Consider the following 17500-nt stretch of genomic DNA (forward strand, 5'->3'; position numbering starts at 1 on the left):
ATTTTAACATGAGCCCGCATAATACTGCTACAATTCACTCCCCCCTTTCTGGTCCCCACTCTACCCATCCCAACTGCAGTCTATCTCGTTTCATGTTGCTTCTTCACTCTTTACTTTTATCCCTATATTCGTGTTAGTTATTGAAGAAAATAATGATATGTCAAATGTAACATACCAATTACAGCACACAGGTGTAAAATTCTTAGCAACAAAAAGGACACCAGATAAGTTATGGTAATTGGAAGAAGAACTATTTTTGCGACTGACCTCATGACCAATCAGCGTCCTGAATTAATCTTGCTATGAGGACTTCCTTCATGGGACTCTAAAGGAACAAGCTGAAAATATAACGTCAGTGTGGTGTACAAATACCCGTGTTACTGTATCCTAGATGTCCTAACAGTGTATATCAAGACGCATTCCACGTCTGTAGGACTTTCCCAGAAACTCCAATTTTCATCCATTGACTGTTTAAGGAACAGTTTATATAGTGGCGAAAATTTTGCTTCTTATGGTCAGTTCGGTAAGAGAGTAGTTGATATATATATGTATATATATATATATATATATATATATATATATATATATATATATATGTGTGTGTGTGTGTGTGTATACACACACACACACATATATATATATATATATATATATATATATATATATATATATATATATATATATAGTACACATTTATATATTTCCATCATTAAATGTTTAGGTAAGGTGTATACAGGATTTTATGTAAGTGTAGAAAATATGGAACAGTTTGCTTTGGTAACTCATTTGTGCTTTGTTCTGCGATATACACGCTAATTTAATTGATGCTTCCTGATCAGTTCTATCACTATTGTTCCCAATGGAAAGTAGACGGTATCTTTAATAAAAGCGATGGCTCTCATTATTTCCATTAAGTGTTCGTTCTCCATATATGTAAAATAGTCAGAGACTTTTTACAGCGACTGGTTCAGGTAAGATTGTATGTTTTTCAGACGTGCAAAGTTGCCAGCATGATTTTAGTGACATGACGAGAGGTCAAAGCCAGACATATGTGTTTAGCGTTGTCTTTATTTTTCACTATCGACGTCTTTTCCTTTCGAACACAGAAAGTATTGAAGGTCAGCGATTGAAGAGGAAGTCTTGGACATTGAGAGTCACATTTCCGCAGAGGTTATTGAAACATCCATTTTAGTTGGGGGAAAAGCCTAATAGTTGTGACCGTGGAGTATACTGTCGCACTAAATATTATGACTGAAATGTCATCCAGGGATGTTAAAAGAAAAATTTAAAATTTAGTCAATATATACCTTAAGAAAATGTAGGCGTAGGAGAGCGCCCTAAAAATCTGCGCCCTCCCCCCCCCCCCGAAATCTGAAATTTCAATTTATGGCCTAGATATTTGTTGTGGGGTCACCAAATTTTGATATAGGCTTTTTTATGGGACGGGAAATAAATTTCTGATGTTATTTCAAGGATTTCGAAGCTTTTTATTGCCTTTTTTTTTTTTTTTTTTTTTCAATCGTCGAGTTTATAATAGTCGCTCCCGCGTGGGCGAAAACTCCCCTAATAAGAATAATTTGATTGACAGTTCTATATGCAGATATTTTTGGGGGGCCATAGATTTAATTTTTGGTATTATTTCATGGGTTCATAAACTTTCTGCTGATATAGGGAATGTCACATATGAATTACTACCCCCATCAAATGCCAATAAAGAGCATATTAAAATATTGTCTAATGCATCATATGTAATGTAGGAACACGTGGATTGAATTTTTTTGAAAAAGATTCAAACTAATTTTAGTACCTTTTTCGATCTTCTGTGCGATGTTTCAACCATGGATCACACTCAATAGTAGTAAGTAGAATATCATATTAAATGATAAAACATTAAAAAAACTATTATAAAACTACTTTCACGACTAGAAATATGAATAATGATCACTTTCACAAGCTAAACCATACCTAATACTACCAACTAGAAGAAGTTAGAAAACGTGAACTTAGATTAATTTGCATCTGATGAGCAAGAATCCGTGTCATACTCGGTTTCTGTAACAATACAATTGTCTATCTCTGTGTTAGAATCTTCAGTGTTGAATATTATTGTTGTGGAGGTCTGGTAATGGTGGGCAGCTGAATATTACAAATCTTAAGCCATTACTTTTCAGATCCCAGCCATTTCCTGTTGGGTTGGGGACTCGTTGTGGCGAAAGTTCTTCATGCAGTATGTGACGTAGTTTACTCCCTGTAAGTCAAAATATAGGGAAGCACATCGTGGGGGCCGGGGGGGGGGGGGGGGGGGGGGGAAAGGCTTAGAGTATTTTTCTTTGTTTGTTTAGGCCACTTCTGAGCTCTTGTCTCAACACATGAGAATCCAGGATTACAGCCGTAAATCTTTGTCAGCACAAACTACTCCATGTCATAGTGAATATCACCGTCTCAACTGGGACTGGAACCAACAGGGCTCAACAGTTCCTTAATTTCCTTATCATTCCTTATCTTTTTCATCATCTTCTTCTTACCATGACCATAAAAGGCTGGCGTATGGTCGCATCCTGAGATGCATTAAGCTGATATGATCACTTCACTGATATCATCTTCCACTAAGTCTCTACAGTTGACATACCCATCCCTTTGTTTAATAAACAGGTTACCTGGGAGCTTATGAGAGACGTATGCACCTGGCACATACACATCGGTATCAGCAGTGTCCTTCACATTGTCCAGGTGGGAGTAATTTTCTCTGATTATTGAGTAAATTGTATTCATCATCGTGTCATCTTCTGTATGAGTTAAAGACAGTTGAGGCAATTCCATATTTAAAGTAAGGTCAGTGCATAATAATCCCTCACAGTAAATGACTTGCTGATTATCCCGTTTTCTCAGAATTGCATAATCTTTCACCATACGTTGAAGGTATTTCTTACTATCAGGATCAGAGAGAAATCCATTTAATTCACTTGGGTGGAGGAATTCATCAGAGGATTTGGGGTATTTTTTTCCCCTTCGGCTAATCATTTATGACAGAGCCTCTCGTGCTCCTCGTCTTTGATGTAAGGTTGTACATAGATATCATTAACAATGATTGTAGTGATTGCAATAGGATGACTAGCATAAGACAGGAGAACGATCTTGTGAAGGTAATCACCCGAGAGATATGGTCACCCCATCTCTCTTAGCAGCTCCTCGGTCCTCAGCAGTAGGAATAGCTAGACGCCATATCCTTCCCATGTCAATCATGCTACTGTATTCTGCAGTTCCATCACTAAATTTGTCATGTTCAGGCTTACATTTGGTTGTTTTTCACTTGGATCCATCAACATAGAACATAGAGAGGCATTAATCAGTAATTCTATTGTCTATTAGTAGGTAGTAGGTTGGCCAGGGCACCTGCCGCCTGTTGAGATATTACCGATAGAGAGTTATGGGGTCCTTTGACTGGCCAGCCAGTACTACATTGGATCCTTCTCTCTGGTTACGGTTCTTTCCCTTTGCCTACACATACATCGAATAGTCTGGCCTATTCTTTGCAGATTCTCCGCTGTCCTCATACACCTGACAACACTGAGATTACCAAACAATTCTTCTTCACCCAAGGGGCTAACTATTGCACTGTAATTGTTTAGTGGCTACCTTCTTCTTGGGAAGGGTAGCAGAGACTCTTTAGCAATGGTAAGAAGCTCTTCTAGGAGAAGGACACTCCAAAATCAAACCATTGTTCTCTAGTCTTGGGTAGTGCTATAGCCTCTGTACCATGGTCTGCCACTGTCTTGGGTTAGAGTTCTCGTGTTTGAGGGTGCACTCGAGCACACTATTCTTTATAATTTCTCTTCCTCTGGTTTTGTTAAAGTTTCTATAGTTTATATAGGAAATATTTATTTTAATGTTGTCACTGTTCTTAAAATATTTAATTTTTTCTTGTTTTCTTTCCCCAACTGGGCTATTTTCCCTATTGAGACCCCTGGGCTTATAGCATTCTGCTTTTCCAACTAGGGTTGCAACTTAGCAATTAGTAACAATAATAATAATAATAAAAATAATAATAATAATAATAATGATAATAATAATAATAGGATCTGGTCAAGGGGGAGAGAATCAACACCTCCAGCAAAAGATATAATAGCTGCTAGCCCTGTTTGCTCCCTTTGTTCAGTGGCTACTTTCCTCTTGGTAAGGGTAGAAGAGACTCTTTAGCTGTGGTAAGCAGCTCTTCTAGGAGAAGGACACTCCAAAATCAAACCATTGTTCTCTAGTCTTGGGTAGTGCCATAGTCTCTGTACCATGGTCTTCCACAGTCTTAGGGTAGAGTTCTCTTGCTTAAGGGTACACTGGGGCACACTATTGTTTTATATTTCTCTTCCTCTTTTTTTTTATTAAAGTTATTATAGTTTATATAGGAAGTATTTTTAAATGCTGTTACTGTTCTAAAGATATTTTCTTCTTCCTTTTTTCCTTTCCTCACTGGTCTATTTTCCCTGTTGGAGCCCCTGGGCTTATAGCATCCTGCTTTTGTAACTAGGGTTGTAGCCTAACAAGTAGTAGTAATAATAATAATAATAATAATAATAATAATAATAATTGAGCAGGATTTAGAGATTTAGATGTGTGCTTAACCCCTGGCATATTCTTAAAATTTGTTCTCTTTTTTTTTTTTTTTCTTTGGGGGGGGGGGGTATTCTTGCTATGAGGGATGCCTGTTTATGAAAGGCTTGCTCCTCTAGCAATGCTTTTATCTGCTGTGCTCCTTCCTGAAGTGCTACAGAGAAATCCAGTTTTGTTTCATCAGAAGTAAGTATTCCTTACTGGATTGAGCAAAGATCAGGGTAATGGGTGTTGAACAAATATCTCTTGTATTCATCTAATAGAGCGATGATATCTGCAATGGCCTGGTCATCCTTGATCATTCTAGTATGTGTAACGTTTATTCCTTTTCTCTGCAGATTCTGTTCAAGAAGTGATTTGATTTTACTAACATTATTGGCATTTCTAGCTGTAACAAAGAGTTGCTTCTCCTTCTGCAGGAGTTGTAACCACCCAACTTAAGCTTAGAACCTAAACTCATGGTTATCTCAATCCACATGTCTAGAGGCATAGCTCTGAATTGGCAACCTGTGAGTGATTGAACGATGTGGTCCTTGAAAAAGTAACTTTGATCATAAGGGAGGCTCTCCAGCATTACCCGAAAGTCTGTCAGATACCGTGCAGAGTCACTGTTATTATAGGCTTTCAGACCTCTGAACATGTCATAGTTCGATGATTTAAATTCATCATATGATTGAGTATGACATGTGTTTATATTTTGGATTAACGAATCCGTCATGTCTAGAAATGACATTCAATACCTGCCCATTCCAGAATCTGGAGGAGTATACATAAGAGAGACTATTTCTTTAAATATGATTGAGTCCTCTAGGGTCTTTGCAGCCTCAGCTAGATGTCCCTGTGACTCATTCAGAGGGTTTCACAGCACCTTTAACATGTATAGATCTGACTTCCCTTCTGCAATGTTTTCCCTTTAGGGCTTTACCAGCTGAGCCACCGGCAAGAAAACCAGATGAAACTAGGATATCAGCTAATCCTAACCCCTCAAACCTCTTATACACAACATACATGTATAACATATGCTCGTAAAACTCATCTATGACAAGTAATCAAGAAGAAGTAATTCTTAGACAGCAAGAATTGCGGTTGTATTTTCCCTTAGGGCCAGCACTCCAATCAATAGCATTATACAGGTCACCATATTCATCTAACCCATTCCAGTTCCTCAAATGATCTTTCAGGGTCTTTGTCATTGCAATGGACTTCACAGTATGGTGCAGCTAAGTATTTCTGTGACATGATTACCTGTAAATATAAGACAAATGATATTTTGGATTACTATTAGTCTAAAATGATACTATGATTTATCAGAACACAGAATAAATAGTCTGTGTTATTTGACTGATATCCCTGAAATGTCATGAATAGGTTTACTCCTTTGTTTGCATCAAAGACTATTTGCCCTTAGTTTTGCTCACAAAGCTAAAATAATTGTTGTAATGCTCCTCCAAGAGGAGAAACAGCATTTATTGTGCTGCAAGGTAACGGTTTCCTAAAAGGTGCAATCAGTTGGTGCCATAGATCCGCGTGAAAAAGCGTCATTTCCATGTTACTAATACTGTAGAATCCAGTTAAGTGTTGCTAAGATGCATCTCTATAATAGCGTCCATAGAATGCAGAGCTAATTCTATAAGGAATTCATTAACTTCAAGAAAGCAAGCATTCGATATATAGTTTCTGAAGGGCAGCATCATCACTGTTAACGAAAGGAAAAAAGTTTGATCCAAGGTCTATAGACTTTGGTTTGATCATTAGTAATCATGGTGCTTATTTGACATTTTCTTCCTGTCGATTTCAACCTAATGAGTTTTGATATAATACAGTTACTTACTAAATCACATATTGATGATTAGTTAAAATTCCTTTCGCTAAAGCAGACAAATTCTTAAATCGTACCTTAATCGAAGGATCAATTGCTCTAAATAATGATAAGTTTCCAGTCAACGGGAAATATTACTGCTGAAATTTGAGATTAGTAACAGGTAATGATTACACATTGTACATGGAGTTTTTCAAGACTAGAATGTTAGTGGAATCTTATCAAATGAATATTCAGTGAAAAGTGGGGTACTCAAAGGGAATATGTTGTCATCTATGTTGTTTATCCTCCTCATGGATTTTGTAATTAATAGAACAGTTGGGAAAAGTGGAGAAGGACTGGACTGGATTGGTAATAGGAAATTAACAGACCTAGAGTATGCCAATTACCTTGTCCTCATTAGCAGAACACCAAAGGGTTTGCAATGCTTACTCATCAGAATGCATGATATAATACAGGAGATTGGGCTTAAGATAGTGAGATGATGAGAACTGAATTATGCAGCGGAAGATGAAATATCATTAGAAGGAGAAAGGATTAATGAGGTAGAATCAATTAAATATCTAGGAACTATGATCGCTGTACTGGGTCTTTAGAATTTGAGTTTAATGAAAGATTAAAAAAACAAATCAAACAATGGCTAGGTTAAATAACTTTTGGAAATAAAATCTCCTTAAATTACACATAAAAATCAGGCTATATATTAGTTTAGTGAGATCGGTATTACTGTATGGGCATAAGTCGTGGTATGACAATGAAATAACATCCAATAGATTTAGTAGATTTGAGAACAAAGTCTCAGAAGAGTATTGGGAGTGAATTGGCAGGACAGGATTAGAAATGAAACTATAATAGAGATTACTCTAGTACCATGTGTTGATAAGATCATGGTAAGGGGTAGATGGAAATAGTTTGGTCATGCTCTTTGCACTCCCCAAGAGAGATTAGTTCACCAAACATTTAATTGGGCTTTACAAGGTACTAAAGGAGTTGGAAGACCAAGGCCTACATGGCTGAGGACTATAAAGGGAGAAGTAGGAGATGACGAATGGAGAAGTATTGATTTAAAAGCTCAAGATAGAGACGCGCAGGAGATGATGATGATGATAAATATCAAGCAACATTATTCCACAAAATGTAAATAAGATATAATAGCGACTTAATGCGTATGTGACCAGCACAATGATATTTCAACATTATTTGATAATGTACAATGAATTGGTCCCAACCATTAAATCTAATATTGAGTTGCAAGGTGACTTAGATTATTCCTTTTTGTAATCTCATATTCAAGAAGTATTAATAGGTTTACCTTTAGTGTATAAAAATCCTTTCTTCATATATTAATTTACATAAGTACATATACTCTTGGATTTAAGAGAATTACCTGTATGTTTTGGTTATGAAATTGATGTGATAAGAATACATTTAAGAAATTGATAGAGCTTGATGCTGCATCAGGCTATGGATAATGTGTGGCAAAAAAAATACTTTTATGGGGATGATAAAGTGGATATATATATATATATATATATATATATATATATATATATATATATATATATATATATATATATATATATACTAGCAGGGTTACCCGACTTTGTCCGGGTATATTTGCCCTTGGATTTTGAATATGGGCATAAGGCCCCCCCCCCTCATTTACAAATTTTGCTGCAAATGAAGTCATCTGAAAAGCATTTTTTTTTATAGTAGTATGTTTTAAAGAAAATGTTTTGGATGGTGGAATGTTCCATTGAGAAGTTTTTTTTTTTCAGATATTCAGGTTAAACTAACAAAGGGAGTTTAATTTTCCCACCACTGCAATACAATCCAGGAGGTTCATTGTTCCATAACTAAGTATCGCAGCGATTATATTATTGTTAATTAAGCCAATTTATATTATGTCTTCTGTTTCTTAGGGGTATCTTGGATTATAAAGGAAAGCACCATGACGCCATTGTACAGCATTAAAAGGAAGTGCTCTTGCTTCTGCATGCATGACTCAATCAATATGGCAACTATTCTTAGCTCCTTCCGATGTTTCTTGATTTCGATGGACAATAATTCTTTGTTGGTTATCCTGAAGTCGAGTCATTCTTTGATTTTTTGGTTCCTGAATTCTTATTGCTGCTATTCTTTGCTGATTATTTTCAAGGCGAGACTTTCTTTGGTCTTCATCCTGTGTTTCACGCCTAGTTGCCATTCTATTTGCATTAGTGTTCCTTCTTAAATTCATCTGCTTTTCGTCATTTGCTTCAGGTCTAGCTGATATTTTGCTTGCATTGGTGTTCCTTCTAAAATTCCTCTGCTCTTCATCTTCGGCCTCACGTGTAGCTGCCATTCTGCTTGCATGTGTTTTTCTTTGTTCTTCATTCTGTGTCTCACGTCTAGCTGCCATCCTTTTTACATTTGTTTCCCTTCATAGATTCCTCTGCTATTCTGTTTCCTGCTATCTTCTTCTTTTCACTGAATTTCTTTATCGGATTTACAGAATGAGAGCCTCTTTTTGGGTGTCATTATTTTGTAGAAAACTGAAAAAAAATATAGAGTACACAGGACTCAACCATTAAATATTCTGTATAATCTCTTTTGGTGTCATCATTTTGTAGAAAATTAAAAAGAAAAAATATATATAAATTACATAAGACTCAATCATTCAATATTCTCTCAGTTTTTGTATGTTTTATTATATGGAAAAGAAAATTAGTGTATGCTGTGTGTGGGGCCCACACCCAAAGCCCCTTAATAAGGAAAAATTTCCAAATTAATATAGCCCCAAGTAATCTCCTATGTTCATACAATCTCTATGCCAAAATCAATCTAATTTTTATTTTTCATTGTTATTGAATGCATTTTTAGGGGTTTTGTAAAAATGGGGCCCAAGGGGGTTCTCGATCAAAATGAAAATAGCGACGTTAAATTTCTATATGGTTAAATAGTTATTTTTAAAAAGTTGAAGTCTACGGTACCAGCATCCCTGATTTCACCAGATTACATGAAATACGGTTTTTGAGGGTCTGTCGTTAAGTTTCTATATTGTTAAATAACTATTTTTAAAAAGTTGAGGTCTATGGTCCCAGCATGCCCGATTTTATCCGATTGCATGGAATACAGTTTTAAATGGTCTGTAATTATGGGCCCATAGACCCCCCAGGTGGATATTGATAAAAAATAAAAAGAGCGGATTTAGCTTTCTCGATGAAAATTACATCAGATTCGATTATTTAATATTCTGCATGTTCCTTGTAAAATTTTTCTAGAGCCAACATGCAGAAACACACGCACGCATACGCACACACAGACAATCACCATATTTACACACACACACACACACACACACACACATATATATATATATATATATATATATATATATATATATATATATATATATATATATATATATATATTCTTACGAAGCTGGTCTACTGTAGAGTAAATATCGTAGTTTATTGATAATTTTATTTATATTTCATACATTGTTTTCATTTGTTCATTGAAGAGATGATACCCATTCTGTAAAATGAGCCCCTCTCATGTAGATATAAGTATTTTATGTAAATTACTTAAGACTCAAGTCGTGAATTTTATTATATTCTTTAAAGTTAAAATATGTAATTTACATATTTTTTTAAAGAATTAACTTTTTATTTCACGTATGTTTGCTATGAACTTTTACGTAGTCTATTTGAAAGTGTTGCAGGATTCAAGCGAGGTAAGAACATGGGCTTAGGTAATGTTCTTTTATATTCTATGATGTATTGCATCATGTTTGAGAGAGAATATCAGAACATGTGCTTTGGAATGTTCTTTACCACGTGCTTTCGAAGATTTGTGAAGGGCCGGCGAGAGGATGTTATCTTTTTTTTTTTTTTTTATTTCGGGGACAAGGGGTGGGCAGAGCTAGCTGACTGAGAGAGCCGTCTGGCGTGGCGTACGTACAGCATTTGGGAGAGTAATATTGGGCAACTTTGATGCTTGGGCCCTGCCCCGCTGCCAGACCTCGATCCTGGAAGGTTCTGGAAGCATTTAGATTTGAAATATAGGGTGATCCAAGGTTGGGTTAGAGTCAGAGATAGACAGACATAGAGATGGAGATAGAACCACAGCCTCCCCCTGTACCAACCGTGTGTCACACAATTGTACATAATTCCTTTTGTATATATTATGCTTGTATCTTCGCTCTTCCCTCGCACTAAAACGAACATGAAAATTCATGTCTGCTTTTCTCCTCTGTAACATTGTTAATATTTGAACATGAAAATTCTTGTTGCTTTGAGATTTTGTATATAAAGGAGTGTGTGTTCTTTAATAAACAACTCAGTTGATTGCATCCTGCCTTAGAGTCATAACCTCTCTCTCGGCACCGTCACTTCGGGGTCACCAATGTGACGGTGCCGAGAGAGAGAGGTTATGACTCAAAGGCAGGATGCAATCAACTGAGTTGCGTAGGAAGACGTGCGTTGCAGAGTGCAAGTCTGTTGGTATGTGATACTTTGCTGGGGGCTTGTAAGTCTGGCGGCATGGAGTAAATTTTCCCACGACGTGACGTATGCGCTAGAGATCGTCAGAGGAGGTTGTAGAAGGAAAAAATTCGGCAGGGACGACCAACGGGTCGCCATACACCATTTCAGCTGCCGAGACGTCAAGGGCGTCTTTCTTTGCCACGACACTACCAAGCCACCACTAACGCCCCCTTACACGGGCCCTTTCCTTGTGATCCGACGCAGTCCAAAAGCATTCCTACTAAACATTCGTGGCAAAGAAGACTGGGACTCCATTGATCGTCTAAAACCTGCTTATCTCCTGCCAGATAACCCGCCTACAGTTCGCCTCTCTAGATCAGGGCACCCTATTTAACTTGTACAGTATGTCATTTTTAGGGGGGGGAGCCATGTACCAACCGTGTGTCACACAATTGTACATAATTCCTTTTGTATATATTATGCTTGAATCTTCGCTCTTCCCTCGAACTAAAACGAACATGAAAATTCATGTCTGCTTTTCTCCTCTGTAACATTGTCAATATTTGAATATGAAAATTCTTGTTGCTTTGAGATTTTGTATATAAAGGAGTGTGTTCTTTAATAAACAACTCAGTTGATTGCATCCTGCCTTTGAGTCATAACCTTTCTCTCTCGGCACTGTCACTCCGGGGTCACCAATGTGACGGTGCCGAGAGAGAGAGGTTATGACTCAAAGGCCGGATGCAATCAACTGAGTTGCGTAGGAAGACGTGCGTTGCAGAGTGCATGTCTGTTGGTATGTGATGCTTTGCTGGGGGCTTGTAAGTCTGGCGGCATGGAGTAAATTTTCCCACAACGTGACGTATGCGCTGGAGATCGTCGGAGGAGGTTTTAGAAGGAAAGAATTCGGCAGGGACGACCAACGGGTCACCATACACCATTTCAGCTGCCGAGACGTCGAGAGCGTCTTTCTTTGCCTCGACACTACCAAGCCACCACTAACGCCCCCTTACACGGGCCCTTTCCTTGTGATCCGACGCAGTCCAAAAGCATTCCTACTAAACATTCGTGGCAAAGAAGACTGGGTCTCCATTGATCGTCTAAAACCTGCTTATCTCCTGCCAGATGAACCGCCTACAGTTCGCCTCTCTAGATCAGGGCACCCTATTTAACTTGTACTGTATGTCATTTTTAAGGGGGGAGCCATGTACCAACCGTGTGTCACACAATTGTACATAATTCCTTTTGTATATATTATGCTTGAATCTTCGCTCTTCCCTCGAACTAAAATGAACATGAAAATTCATGTCTGCTTTTCTCCTCTGTAACATTGTCAATATTTGAACATGAAAATTCTTGTTGCTTTGAGATTTTGTATATAAAGGAGTGTGTTCTTTAATAAACAACTCAGTTGATTGCATCCTGCCTTTGAGTCATAACCTTTCTCTCTCGGCACCGTCACTCCGGGGTTACCAATGTGACGGTGCCGAGAGAGAGAGAGGTTATGACTCAAAGGCAGGATGCAATCAACTGAGTTGCGTAGGAAGACGTGCGTTGCAGAGTGCATGTCTGTTGGTATGTGATGCTTTGCTGGGGGCTTGTAAGTCTGGCGGCATGGAGTAAATTTTCCCACAACGTGACGTATGCGCTGGAGATCGTCGGAGGAGGTTTTAGAAGGAAAGAATTCGGCAGGGACGACCAACGGGTCGCCATACACCATTTCAGCTGCCGAGACGTCGAGGGCGTCTTTCTTTGCCACGACACTACCAAGCCACCACTAACGCCCCCTTACACGGGCCCTTTCCTTGTGATCCGACGCAGTCCAAAAGCATTCCTACTAAACATTCGTGGCAAAGAAGACTGGGTCTCCATTGATCGTCTAAAACCTGCTTATCTCCTGCCAGATGACCCGCCTATAGTTCGCCTCTCTAGATCAGGGCGCCCTATTTAACTTGTACAGTATGTCATTTTTAGGGGGGGAGCCATGTACCAACCATGTGTCACACAATTGTACATAATTCCTTTTGTATATATTATGCTTGAATCTTCGCTCTTCCCTCGAACTAAAACGAACATGAAAATTCATGTCTGCTCTTCTCTGTAACATTGTTAATATTTGAACATGAAAATTCTTGTTGCTTTGAGATTTTGTATATAAAGGAGTGTGTTCTTTAATAAACAACTCAGTTGATTGCATCCTGCCTTTGAGTCATAACCTTTCTCTCTCGGCACCGTCACTCCGGGGTCACCAATGTGACGGTGCCGAGAAAGAGAGGTTATGACTCAAAGGCCGGATACAATCAACTGAATTGTGTAGGAAGACGTGCGTTACAGAGTGCATGTCTGTTGTTATGTGATGCTTTGCTGGGGGCTTGTAAGTCTGGCGGCATGGAGTAAATTTTCCCACAACGTGACGTATGCGGTGGAGATCGTCGGAGGAGGTTTTAGAAGGAAAGAATTCGGCAGGGACGACCAACGGGTCACCATACACCATTTCAGCTGCCGAGACGTCGAGGGCGTCTTTCTTTGCCACAACACTACCAAGCCACCACTAACGCCCCCTTACACGGGCCCTTTCCTTGTGATCCGACGCAGTCCAAAAGCATTCCTACTAAACATTCGTGGCAAAGAAGACTGGGTCTCCATTGATCGTCTAAAACCTGCTTATCTCCTGCCAGATGACCCGCCTACAGTTCGCCTCTCTAGATCAGGGCACCCTATTTAACTTGTACTGTATGTCATTTTTAGGGGGGGAGCCATGTACCAACCGTGTGTCACACAATTGTACATAATTCCTTTTGTATATATTATGCTTGTATCTTCGCTCTTCCCTCGAACTAAAACGAACATGAAAATTCATGTCTGCTTTTCTCCTCTGTAACATTGTCAATATTTGAACATGAAAATTCTTGTTGCTTTGAGATTTTGTATATAAAGGAGTGTGTTCTTTAATAAACAACTCAGTTGATTGCATCCTGCCTTTGAGTCATAACCTTTCTCTCTCGGCACTGTCACACCCCTCTCCCTCTCTCTCTCCCATTACGTTAGTGTGTCCTATCCTAAGTGACTCTGTGCCCCAAAGCAAATCGTGCATCATGCAAGACTAAAAGGTGATTTTTTAATTCATTGTATTAGGGTGAGTTTTGGAATTGTACAACGTTTTTTTTTATAAATGGACCTGTAGGCAGGATAGGTTTGTGAAGTGATCTGGTTAACTATTGTTCATTAAGAGTCAAACTTAAACATTGTATTATTTCAGAATTATTTCAAGCATTTGTATAATTTTCATTGCCTTATTTCTTTTCTTAGAATAAGGTTTATTCAGATATAAAAGTTCAAGTCAAGTTATTATAAAATTACAGATCGTAACATTTTTGTCTTATGCTAAGATTTGTTCAGACTTAATATTTTTCCAGTGCCTTAATTTTATCATGTAAATTCTTTTCATTGTATTGTAATTTATATAGAATATATTTATTTTTGTAAAGAGTGTATTATTTCCAATAATCATTATTTGGGACTAGATTCTGCTCGTATTCCTGTTAAGAGCCATCGTGAGTTTGAATACAGTTTAATAATACTTAAGAGTAATTACCCAGTTTGGTTTTGAGTGTGTTTAAGAGACGTTTGGATATTCAGTGTTTTATTTATTGCTGTTTGGGAGTTATTTAACGGTCTCAGAATTCGTTTGCGGAGAAAGGGTATGAGGATCGTCATAATCACCAAAGCAGCACTAGTCAGGACCACTCAAACTAGTTTGTTTGCTGTGAGCGATCAGACAGAAGTCTCCCACCAGCACTAAACCCCACTGGCTAATGGGGTGTTGAAAATTGGCCAAATCCCAGACACGATTTATATCTGAAGCCTTTGTCCTGCGGTGGATCAGAAACAGCTGCATTCTTTTGTTGTTATTGTATATTTATTCGTATACATATATAAACTAACTGTGTACACACGCATACACACACACACACACACACACACACATATATATATATATATATATATATATATATATATATATATATATATATATATATATATATACACGTGACCGTATGTGTGTAAAAAAATCTACACTCATTTAAAAGGGAGTATTTCTTTTTTACTCCTCTGATATATACATTAACTTTCATCGACCTGTAACTGTGAATAATTAAAAACCAAATAATTAAACACAAAAACTGGCAATGATATCAATCAGGCAATTCCCTCATCACGTTATCTGGCTAATAAGCGGGCCTTTTGCTAAGCCATAGTTCACCCTAGAATAGAGTACTTATATAAGTGCAGTCACTCATATACGTTGGTGGATGCCCGGGTGTTTGAGAGAGATTTCCATTTCTCCCATTTCAGGAGGCCCGGTGTCTTTGAGCGCGAAACCAGTCAAATTTTCGACTATGCGTAGTTGGACATCTGTCCGGTTTCGACCTCTCAGACACCTGTCGTCCAGAAACGGGGGAAATGGAAATCTCTCTCAAACACTTGGATATCCACCAACTTATATGAGTGACTGCACTCTACCCTAAACCAGTGGTTTCCAAACTTTTTTTTTTACCTCCCCATACCCAATTCAACTCTCCATATTCCACCCTTCCTAAGTATGAAGAAAGAGTAGTCAAAACACCCTGACTATTGACTAATTTATCATAATGTACAAATATATAGATAAGATATAATCATTTCACAACACGCATAGAGTCTCTCTCTCTCTCTCTCTCTCTCTCTCTCTCTCTCTCTCTCTCTCTCTCTCTCTCTCTCAGACACGAAAATATCTGAGATTTTCTATTGCTAGTAGGTTGTGTATTTATTTCCCCTTGTTAAATTAAAATTTCTCCCTTCATCCAATTTACGATATGCTGCCCTAAACAGTATCAATGCATGTATTGAGAGTCCTCAGTCCTCACACACTTCCCTCCTTAAGGCCTCATATCTTCAAGCGATGTCTGTACGGAAGAAATTGAGTGAGCGTGGTGCAAATTAAATCATGTGTAAGGTTTAATGTTTTGCATGTTAATAAATAAACACGAGACCCTCATATTTAAGTACACCATAGCAATATCTCCAAATAATGCATGTGTTCGTTACAGAGCTATTGGCCAGTAACTTGCTTGCACTCTTTGTGAAACTCACAGTAGAACATTTAATAAAGTATCTTCTGCTGTTATATGTCTCGCTACATTATAAAAAAATGCAATTCCAAGCTCCAAGACTATATGTGGGACCTACAAGATGCAGGTAGCCTACCCATAAACAGTACAACTTCATCACGCCGCATACTCATTTATGAATATATTTTTCGCTGTTGGAGCCCTTGAGCTTATAGCATCCTGTTTTTTCAACAAACTAGGGTTGTAGATTAGCTAGTAATATAATATAATATATATATATATATATATATATATATATATATATATATATATATATTTGTCTATATATATATATATATATATATATATATATATATATATATATATATTACAACTAGCGAATTACGTAAATTCCCGAGCTCCAAAACTCACCTGTATTATATTACATAATCTGATACACAAGAGAAAACTTCAGAGCTCTGAGAATAATAAACAACTCCCAGACGATAATATATATGAACACTAAATATCAAAAGGTCTCTTTACGTTACACTCAAATTTAAACTAGGTGATTACTTTACTTTTAACGGGAACTATTCAAAAACCAACTTCTTACTTTGGGTCTTAGTCAGGGGATAAGAGCAAAGTACTGACATAATTATTGGTGATCCAAATAATACATACTTGACAAAAATATATCTTAAAAAAATAACAATTAGAAAATAGTACCAAAAATAAATCATTCGATATTTAAATCTGAACTAGACCTTAGACTTACGACAAAATTGACAGTAATGATTATACAATCACTTGTTTCACTAGAAATCAATTTATGAAAATATTTAATTTTGACAATTAATGAAAAAAGTTGACACTTTAACGCTATAGTAAAATTACACTCAAATATGTGTAACTGCTACTCTTACGTTTTTTGGCCTTATACAAGGTTACCGAATGGTTAAGCAAAAATGAATACGCTTCACTTTTTAACCAAATCTCACAGGGCCAGTTACAAAACCCAATTAATAAATTTTACAACCTTAACTGTATACACACATACACTTTACTTCTTTCAAAATCAAAATTACAAAATTTCCAGTGTTTGAACAAACACCATACACATTTGAGAGGATACACTATGCATGTTTGAGAGGAAACACTATGCACGTTGGAGAGGAAATACTAGGCACATTTGAGAGGAAATACTAGGCACATTTGAGAGGAAATACTATGCACATTTGAGAGGAAACACTATGCACATTTAAGAGGAAACACTGCACATTTGAGAGGAAACACTATGCACGCTTGAGAGGAAATACAATGCATGTTGGAGAGGAAATACGTAGTGGCTGAATAGATGCTAGTGAGAGGACTAGCGGACGTTGGCTCTTTCTAGGGGTCAGGCTGGATCTCTCTTCCTCTTATGCATTGCTAAGCCCTATAAATCCCCTAAATCATTCCAGCATTTTCTAGTTCAGCCTTCTGGAAGCGTGGGGACAGGTCCGGGGGTCTTCTCA

The 17500-nt window shown here is 37.5% G+C and overlaps 1 protein-coding gene across 3 annotated transcripts in view; it reads left to right on the top strand.

The window, feature by feature from the left end:
• Positions 1-17500, top strand: part of LOC137653586 (solute carrier organic anion transporter family member 74D-like) — a 128191-nt gene that overhangs the window by 30976 nt on the left and 79715 nt on the right. Inside the window, exon 1 of one of the 3 annotated variants that reach the window (XM_068387114.1) lies at positions 369-523. The exons of 1 other annotated variant lie outside the window; for it this stretch is intronic. The gene's annotated coding sequence lies outside the window, so the exon portion shown is untranslated. Of the gene's footprint in view, positions 1-368; positions 524-17500 lie in introns of those variants that run through there. One more of the 3 variants, XM_068387116.1, reaches the window with a different exon arrangement.

Source organism: Palaemon carinicauda, chromosome 14, assembly GCF_036898095.1.
Source record: "Palaemon carinicauda isolate YSFRI2023 chromosome 14, ASM3689809v2, whole genome shotgun sequence".
NCBI classification, from domain to species: domain Eukaryota; kingdom Metazoa; phylum Arthropoda; class Malacostraca; order Decapoda; family Palaemonidae; genus Palaemon; species Palaemon carinicauda.